Raw genomic sequence first — 9,583 nt, forward strand, 5'->3', positions numbered from 1 at the left:
TCTCCTCCATCAAAAAAGCTGGTGCAGAAAATTATGCTATAAGTTGCTCTAGTTCCACTTAGCGCAGGCTCATGAAACACAAAATAGAGTAAGTTAGAGCAAGAAAAATCCTCATGAAACACAGTTTTGTGAGATATCTTGACCTGGCGTAACCTAGAGCAGCTCATTAAACACAACTATTTTGTGCCAGCCGTATGCAAATTGTACAGAAAGCTTTTAAAAGCTTTGACACGCGTGCCTATAAAGTGGCCAACATTGCTCTAAAGAGCGAAATACACCACACGCGGCTTGGCAAACCAAGCGAAAATTCCCTTTTCTTCAAGCCATTTGTGTTGTGTATGGGGGTGCTTGAAGGTTGGACAAGCCGCTTGTGTGGTGTATTTCGCTCTTAACAAAAGTAAGCTATAGTGATGTGCTGAGTCAATACTTTTAAGTATTGATCGATATTCGGAACCGATTTATAAAGTATCCAATACTCTCGATACACGGTACCGAAACATTTAGGTTTCGAATAAAATAAATATGGAAAAAACGGTTCAGCGGAGACTCGCCTATTAAAACCCGAATGTAGGAGCCAATAGAGCTTTTAATACTGATACAAATGAAAGATCTATATATGTCGGTTCGAGGCCACAATGCAGGGAAACTCTTACTTGTTTGAAGCATTTTTGTTTCAGCTGAATCGGACGATATCATTTTTGTAGGGGGGGGGGGGCAGATTCTGTAACCAGTTAGCGACAATTTTCGAATGTGCATCGGTTTTGTTGACGTATGATATGAAATATTTTTAAGTCAACAAGTGCGATATCGATCCGAAACTTGTCGCTTACTGGTTACAGAATCTCCCCCCTGAAAGGCTTCTTCATCCGTCAAAGCATTTTTCTTGAACCTTTGATCGACAAAGGTTAAAACTGATAACTGTTGCGGTAAGTTCAAGTGTTTTAGCCGATATCATACAAATTAGTAATGAAAGTTTTTTCTAAACTTCAAATGCATATAATGCGAAGGTTTAATGTAAAGAATCGGTATCGAGTACCGAAAAGGAAGTATTGGGTACCGAAATCTGATTTAAGTATTGGGTACCGAGTATTGGGTGCCGATAATTCAGCACATCACTAGTAAGCAAATAGAAATCAAAGTTGTATCAAGATTAATCTCCACTTTTTCCTCCACTAGTTACCTGCGTAAACAGCATTTGAGGAATTTCTGAGGACAACAATGCCAGCACTTATGCGGATTTATACTATGTCTCCATTGAAAAGTATAAAAGTCAATCAATAATTATTATATTAAGATAAAAATTTTTTGAGTCATCTATAATTATTATTCAAGGACTTATATTATAAAAGTCCTTTCATAATAATTATCAGATAGATAAATATTTTTAAGTCTTCAAAGACTTTTATTTTGAGACTTATATGTATTATAAAAGTCCTTTGATAATAATTATCATTGAGCTAAATATTTTTAAGTCTTCAAAGAGTTTTACTTTGAGACTTATATTATACAAGTCGTTTCATAATAATTATGAGTGCGAAAAAAATTTTTAAGCCTTAAAAGGCGGGGCTTGTTCAGGACCATTTCGGAATTAGTTAGTGACCAGCTCGGGGCTAGGTGGGGACTAGTTTGGGACTATTTGGGGATTAGCTTGGGACCATTTGGGCCTTGGTATGGGACCAATTCGGGACTATATATGTATGTAATATAGTTCCAATCTAGTCCCCAACTGGACCCAAACTACTCCCTAACTATCTCGCTGATAATTATTATGAAAAGAATTTTATTATATAAGTCTTAAGAAAATAGTTATCGATCTCACACATAATTACTATCGAAGAGCTTTTATAATTCTTACGAAAATTTTGATCACTTTTTTAAAACTTCACCATGAAATAATTATTATTCTGGGTATCTGGATTTACCTATTAAGTTTTAATGAATCCAGTTGCTAAATCTCAACCGTCTCTATTGCCACAACGAGATATTAGACAAATAAAAAGAAGGTACCAGGAGGGGAATTTCACTGTGTGAATTCTTAATATTATTGGCTTTTTATTCGTGGTAAATATGTATAATATATAGTTTGGAAAATGTAACCAATGGAACCATATTCCGAATCATTTTACCGAATTGAAGAAAAATTATCAAAACCGTAAAGAATAACATTTGACGGAAAAAAAATTTGTACAGAGTTGTTGGGGAAATAAACTTTTCTTCATAAGAGGGAACAGAAAATCCAATCCTGGGCCTTTGCTTACTTATCATGAAAACCTATTGCTAGCAAATATGATTGCCAATTAGGGTTGCCAGATTTTTTATGTGCGAGATCAGTATGTTAGACTTTTTCATGCTAAAAAGATCAGTACTTTTCAGTACATTTTTATGAATCTAAGTAGCAGAAAATTCTTTAAAACGCCAGAGTTCTTCTTTTTAAAAATATTTTGGTACATAAATAAAATAAAATTCACAAAAATAAAAGTGTTATTCATTTTAACATGAGTGTACATATCATTATACACAGGACATTTTTGAATAGCAATAATGAGATCATTCCCATCTTTAGTGTTTAAAATTTAAACTTTAAATAGTCGAAGAATCAAACCGCTTAGAGGCAGCCTGAACATTTTTGAAGTTTGCTAACATAACAAAAATGTTTTCAAATTTTCAGTCTCACAAATACATTCTCACTTTCAGTCTCAAATAAAAGAAAATTTGAATGTTATCATCTAGTTGTATTTTGTTTAACTTTTATTTGGCATTTCAGTTTCTCTGAAAATTTAAATTTTATCAAGTAGACAAACTTCAAAAAATAAATGATGGCCGACGAATTGAGCGAGCGGTTTTACCCCATATATGTAATACATCTATACTGATAGTAAGCTAACATCTCAATGTGTAAGCATTCCGAAATCAAAGCGAGACAGTCTAGTACTGTTTTTGTCAATGTATTGTGTACTTGAGTGCCGGTTTTGTATATGCCCTGTGGGGAAAATCTCTAGTTCTGAACTGGTGCGCTTCTAGTACATTTAGACCCAGTACTGGTTCGCGATAAATCTCTTTGGCATGCAAGCAACTGGCGAATTTAACATTAAATTCTATAGTTTCGAACCAGTTCTAAAATCGACAGACGAAAGAAAAAAGTATCACGATTTTTCAATCTTTTTGGTTCTTCCGTGTGTGCGATTTTAAGTTATTTTGGAAGAAATGTGTTTCAATTTGAAATTAAATTTGTTAGAATGATTGTAAGAAATGTACGTTTACATACCTTTAGCTGTAGTTGAGTTTGCAGAGGTGCTCGCTGTTATTTCTTAGATTCCAGACTGTCCCAAGATGTTGAAGTGTTAACACAAATTTTAGTTTTGTATTACCAAGCTATGAAAAAGCATCTGCGAAGCACAGAATAGAAGCGTATTTGAACGAAAAAGCCGCCGAACACATATGTATCTATGTAAAGTAAACAAACCCCCTGCTGCATCCCTTTTTCGATAGTTCCGAACTGGTTCTAAATTCGACAAATAAGATCTAGTTCGTTCTACATCCCTTTTTCTATAGTTCCGAACTATTTCTAAATTCGTCACTTTAGATATAGATTTCTGGTGAAAAAAACTGAAAAAATTAGTTTTTTAAAAGTACCACTTTTCGCCGATTTTAGACTAGTGGGGATCTAGTTCCTATCGGACTAGTTCGCTTTTGGCGATAAAGACCTAGTACGGAACTAGAAATTTGATTCACTAGTCTGCGGTTTCCCTACAGGGTGTGTTGTGTACATGTTTATTTATAAACCCAGCAAAACCAGCGTGACCGAAACTCCAACACAAACGCAAATTTCCCAGCAAAACCAGCCCAGCAAGAACAGTGACGGTCACTTTCCTAGTAACGTTTCGGTCACGCTCCCAGCAAAACCAGCGTGACCGAAACTCCAACACAAACGCAAATTTTATGCTGTTACTAACACACATGTAATAATTTTTGATTGGAGTGCCATCTATTGTTTTTTCTTGCGAGGTATCTTTCGCATATGAGTAAGTAGTCAAGCTAATCTTTTCACATATGAGCAAGCAGGCAAACTATTTGGTTTGAAAAATCACACGTACACAAAACTTCTGGGAACATTTTTGATTCACTATTAAGAATGTGATAGCAAAACGTGCCGAACTTAATGGGCACGCGTGACGGTCACGTTACTAGGAAAGTGACCGTCACTGTTCTTGCTGGGAATGTGTGTGTTCCTTTTCTTTCGTACGTGTTTATTGATATATCTGTACTGTAGTGTTTTCGGACGGCACTAGCTCTTACTGCCAATATAGGAGTATTACATATATGTTTTACCCATATATGTAATACTTCTATATTGGCAGTAAGCTAACTTCTCAAAGTGTAAGCATTCCGAAATCAAAGCGAGACAGTCTAGTACCGTTTTTGTCAATGTATTGTGTACTTGAGTGCCGTTTTTGTATATGTGTTGTGTACATGTTTATTTATAAACGTATGTGTTCCTTTTCTATCGTACGTGTTTATTGATATATCTGTACTGTAGTGTTTTCGAACGGTACTAGCTCTTACTGCCAATATAGGAGTATTACATATATGGTTTTACCATATATGTAGTACTTCTATATTGCAAGTAAATTCAAAGCATGATTCAATAATAAAAGGTTTGCTCAAAAAGCAGTTTTCTCGCTCCCTCTTGACAAAATCGGCTCCCTTAGCAAAGCATTGTGTGTGGGTTCGTGTGTATGTGCAAAACTTTGTAAGGGAGCTAAGGGAGTATCAAAACTCTAATGTCAATATTGAGCAAACCTTTAATTATTGAATCATGAATTCAAAGTACATTCCCCAACATCAGAGTGTAGATATATTCAAAAAAGAAAGAGAGATCCGATAAGAGAATGTACTCAAACTGACATTTTTACTTTTCAAAATTCTGATTGAAAAATAATTCACATGAAAAATTAACAAAAAATACAATATTTGTATATCTATGAGAAACACTGCAGCCGCTGTGGTGGCAGAGGATAAAGGTACCAGTTACAAAAGACTTGGCATCAGTTGGCATTTCCAGTTGGCGTCAACAAGCCCAGAACAGAAACGAATAGCGTGCTTTATTGGATTCGGTCAACTATCATATGCCACAGCTTGTGCAGCATGTGCAAATAAGTTTTGTCTTATGGCGATTTCTTTTCTACAAAAACTGTTGCCTTTTCAATGCCCTCTCCTTAGAATTTGTGCGTAGAGGGCACTGAGAATGCAACATATTTCGGTAGAAAAGAAAACGCCATTAGTTAGGAAAAACACCTCCTATTTTCCAATTTTTCGTATATCGAAAAAACGAAGAGCTTCGACATATCGAGCCATAACCGCAAAAAATTTAGGATTTTTTTTTCAAAACTTACTTCTTGAAGCTGAAATAGTCTAGGACCTAGAGTCTAGATGAACAAAAATCTGACAGAGAGTAAATATTTAGAAAACGAAAGCAAATTTTCGCCGAAATGCCGATTCAGAATAAGAAAATAGGCGCAAAGTTTAATGCTTCGATTCCGAAGCGCCCCGCTAATGAGAAATTGGTCATTTAATTTTCTTTTGTGGTATATGTTTGGACTTTAGGGAGTATGTCGAGAATTTATATGCACTTTTAGCGGTGATAGCAGTAAATACACATCATATTCGCTGTAAAAAATTTCGAATTATGGCCCGTCCATGCTTTCTTCAAGTTGTCAAGTCAACTCCGCACAGGTGCAAAGACAGTCTAAGAGCGTTTATGCATCAAAATTTAATTTTGAACAAAAATTCATTTGCGGTTTGAAGGAAAAATGAGACCGTAAAATTTTATATTTGTTTGTTTAATTCTCTGAACCGCCCCTGTTATGATATGGCACTTCATTCTATGCACAGTATACAGTAATCCAGATAGACAAAACAAAACATGTAAATATGCTTATTTGACAATTTGTTTGAATGTATTGGTGGATATTTTTTCACAGTTGCCGCTTTCGTTAACCCAAATGAAATCCAATTTTAATATTTTCTTATAGGCTGCATTTCTTTATTCATTTTGAACATTTGGAATAAACTTTTTTGTTTACTTATTCTTTAGAACGTTCCTGATGATATGTTAACGTATATTTCAAACGCATTCTGAAAAACAAAATTCCAAGCACATCAGGCATGAAGCGTAAGCGATTATGATAGGATGCAGTTCCTACAAAAGTCATACCGTGTTCCGACCATAACTTTGGGTAAATAATGGTAGGCTGACTTTGGAAAATGGTTCCATCGATTAGAGTGTAAAAGAAGTATTACTTAGCTTAAAGCTCAAATATACCACTCTTACAGTGGATACCTCCATAGCTTTTATGAAATATGTACACAAAATTATATCTCGACGCTCAAAGAAATGCACGAAATTTGTATGTATTTGTTCAGCCGCTTATTCACATTTGAAAGAGGATAATGCATGATTTAATGCAAATAAAGACGGTTTATGCAGATAACCGAGCCCGTTTGTCAACCGTTTGCTGTATAAACAACATTTGTGGGTACTTTTACACCAGCCGTTGCCAATGGGTTAATGACAAAAAAATCCTATACATGCACAATATTTCATGTATTAATTTTCAAATAAGCATATTGTCAATGGCTGCCCTGCAAGACAGCTGAGCATCAAATAAGTGCTCATTTTATCATTATCACTAATTACAAAAGTGCTTATTAAAATACTCATTTTTGTTCAGGCGATGGGATAAAACTGAGAACTTTCCCCTTGTTGGTGTAATATTTTACCTCTTCTTACTAATTGAAAACTTTGATTAATGAAAAATATATCTGCTCTGCTCTAGAAACTACCAAACTGCTTATTTTCGTTTTTATAAACACATCAGTGCTAATGAATAAAGTACTCATTAGGGGTATTCTATTTTTATAACCTATGTTTTACATGCCCGTACACGATGAGAAACATTAAAAAAATGATAACTGCGTTTTTAGTTTTTTTTTTATTCAAAAAAGTACACGCACCAAACGATTTTAAAATTTATATGCGCATATACACTCAAACATGTACAAATACATTGGCCATAAATGTATTGGTGTTGACCGCTTTGCTATTTGTTTTCGTTTGCATTTGTTTTGTTATACTTATTAATTATTTAATTTATTAGTTATTTAATTTGACATTAGAAGAAATAAATTTCAAATTTAAGGTTCTTTCATTTTTACAAAATGAATATAAATCTTTCACTTCTTTAATGGCTCGTTCGGCACATATATTAGACCGTTTTAAATTTGGAATGGCTGAATCTTCCTTCACCCAGTGTTTTTTTAAACATTGATGGGCAGTTTTGAACGGCTTCACAGATTCTTCCAAGCATTCAAAATTATTGTTGCGAAAACGTTGATCGGAAAACCATACTTCGTACCAAGCACTGCATATAAATTGACAAACTTGTAAAAGTTTTGCTCTGTGATTGGGAAGGAGTATAAATGTGAGCAATGCAAGAATAGCTCTGGAGTTCCAACGGGCGTTACTGAGCGATGGTAAAACTCGAAAGTTAATGTATGGAAAAAACGTTATGTTTTTGATAATACTTAAAGTATTGTCCAAGTTCATACAAATACTGCATGTCATCGCGCCATTTGATATTAGGAATTTTCATTTTTTCGCCGCTTTGTTTGAAGTTTTGTTTCAGATTTTGAAAATCAGTTATTAAATCTGAAAATATTTCGTAGGGAATATGTGGTGATATTGCTTTTGCGACAAGTAATTCATTCATTACATGCTTCAGAATTAAATCCAAAACATGGTGTTGGCAACCAACATATTGTGGCGGTGTCAAACATTTTTCTTCAAAGCATGATTGTAGATAATGAACAATTCCATTTTTTTTCCCGGTATTCACATTTGTTGTATCACATACAATCATTTTAATTGAGTTCCACAAATAAAATCGGTCTAGAATTTCCTTTATTCCCGTAAATGTAAGTAGAGTTAGAAATGTATATTTTTATATATAAATTTATATTATATTTATATTATAAAATCTTAATTTTTATTTCTTACCTTCAAATATTGTGACACTTTTCCCATTCTCAAGCACAATTACCGCTACTCGCACTTCTTTAGTTTCATTTGACAATACCACTACCTGCGCTTCCTTTTTTCCAAATTTTTTGCCGTCAAAATGAAGACACCAATTCTCTTTTTGTAACGTTGTCATATATTTTGCTTCCAATCGCTCGGCTGATTTCATTGAGGCTTTATATACGGCAGATTGTGAGGGTGCAGGAATATCAATGCCTGATTTCACTATTATTTCACATACTTTAGTTGTTTTTTTGCTACTCAAACTTGTTTTCTCTATCATGTCTACTGCGATCTTTGCTTGACACTTGACTTTTCTAAGTCTTTTTGTAGGTGTTTCAGGGTGATACAATTCATTATCTCCTTCCAGGGACGATATTGTTGTATCAGATTCACTTGCATTTATAACACTTTTCTTTTGTACGGTGACTGGTTTAAGTAAAGAAATTTTTGATGGATGAATATTTGTTTTCTTTTCAGTGGTGTATCCAACATCTCCATTGGAATTTTGTTGAAGTGCATACAACTTTTTGTCCTCAACACTCAGCCAAATGCCATTTGGATTGGTTATATCAAACAATTGTCCAAAAACTACAAAAACTTTTCCATTAGGTCGCTTTAAAAACTTCGAATAATTTTTTAAGAGATTTTCTACTTTTCTTTCAATTGAAGTTTTAGCTATACTGGGAAAGTTTAATTTTGTCCATAAATCCAGCAATACGTCGGCAATAATTTTAAATCTTGCTTTTTTACTTTTTTCGACGTTTGCCAATGAGTTATATCTACCTATTATAACAGTCTTCTTAGGTATTCTGCAAAATGCGTTCAAATTTTTATCAACCTGTTTTATTTCTTGCCGTCTATTTTTGTTTTTTCTCGAAGCGAATCAAAGAGTTTTCCCATCGTTGCGAATTTCTTGAAATTGCATTAGAACTTTTCTTGAAACTCATTTTTTTCCACTGTTTAAAAATGTTAATTGTTTATGATCAGAGAGCACAAAAAAAGTAAACTGCTTGAATCAATTCAGAAAGAAAATAAAGGCAGAGAAGTACTCAGTTCTGCCTTCAAAATAGCGGTAAATATTTACCACAACCAAGGCGAATTCATAACATGGTGATAGCATGTGAACAGCTGATTGCTTGTTCTTCCGCTTAAAACAACAAAAGAAAATAAGAATAAGAGCTAGAAAGCAAACGAAAACAAATAGCCAAGCGGTCAACAGCAAAACATATATGGCCAATGTATTTGTACATGTTTGTGTTTATATGCGCATATAAATTTTAAAATCGTTTGGTGCGTGTACTTTTTTGAATAAAAAAAAAAAACTAAAAACGCAGTTATCATTTTTTTAATGGTTCTCATCGTGTACGGGCATGTAAATTAAAAAATAAAAAAAAACCCAAAATAGAATACCCCTAGTACTCATTGTTGTCATTAGCAAGTCCTCAGTGCTAATAAACAAACTACTCATTTTTGTCGTTATAAACTCCTCAGCACTAATAATCA

Source organism: Rhagoletis pomonella, unplaced genomic scaffold (assembly GCF_013731165.1).
Source record: "Rhagoletis pomonella isolate Grant_MI unplaced genomic scaffold, Rhpom_1.0 Rhpom_scaffold_00301, whole genome shotgun sequence".
Classification (NCBI taxonomy): Eukaryota; Metazoa; Arthropoda; class Insecta; order Diptera; family Tephritidae; genus Rhagoletis; species Rhagoletis pomonella.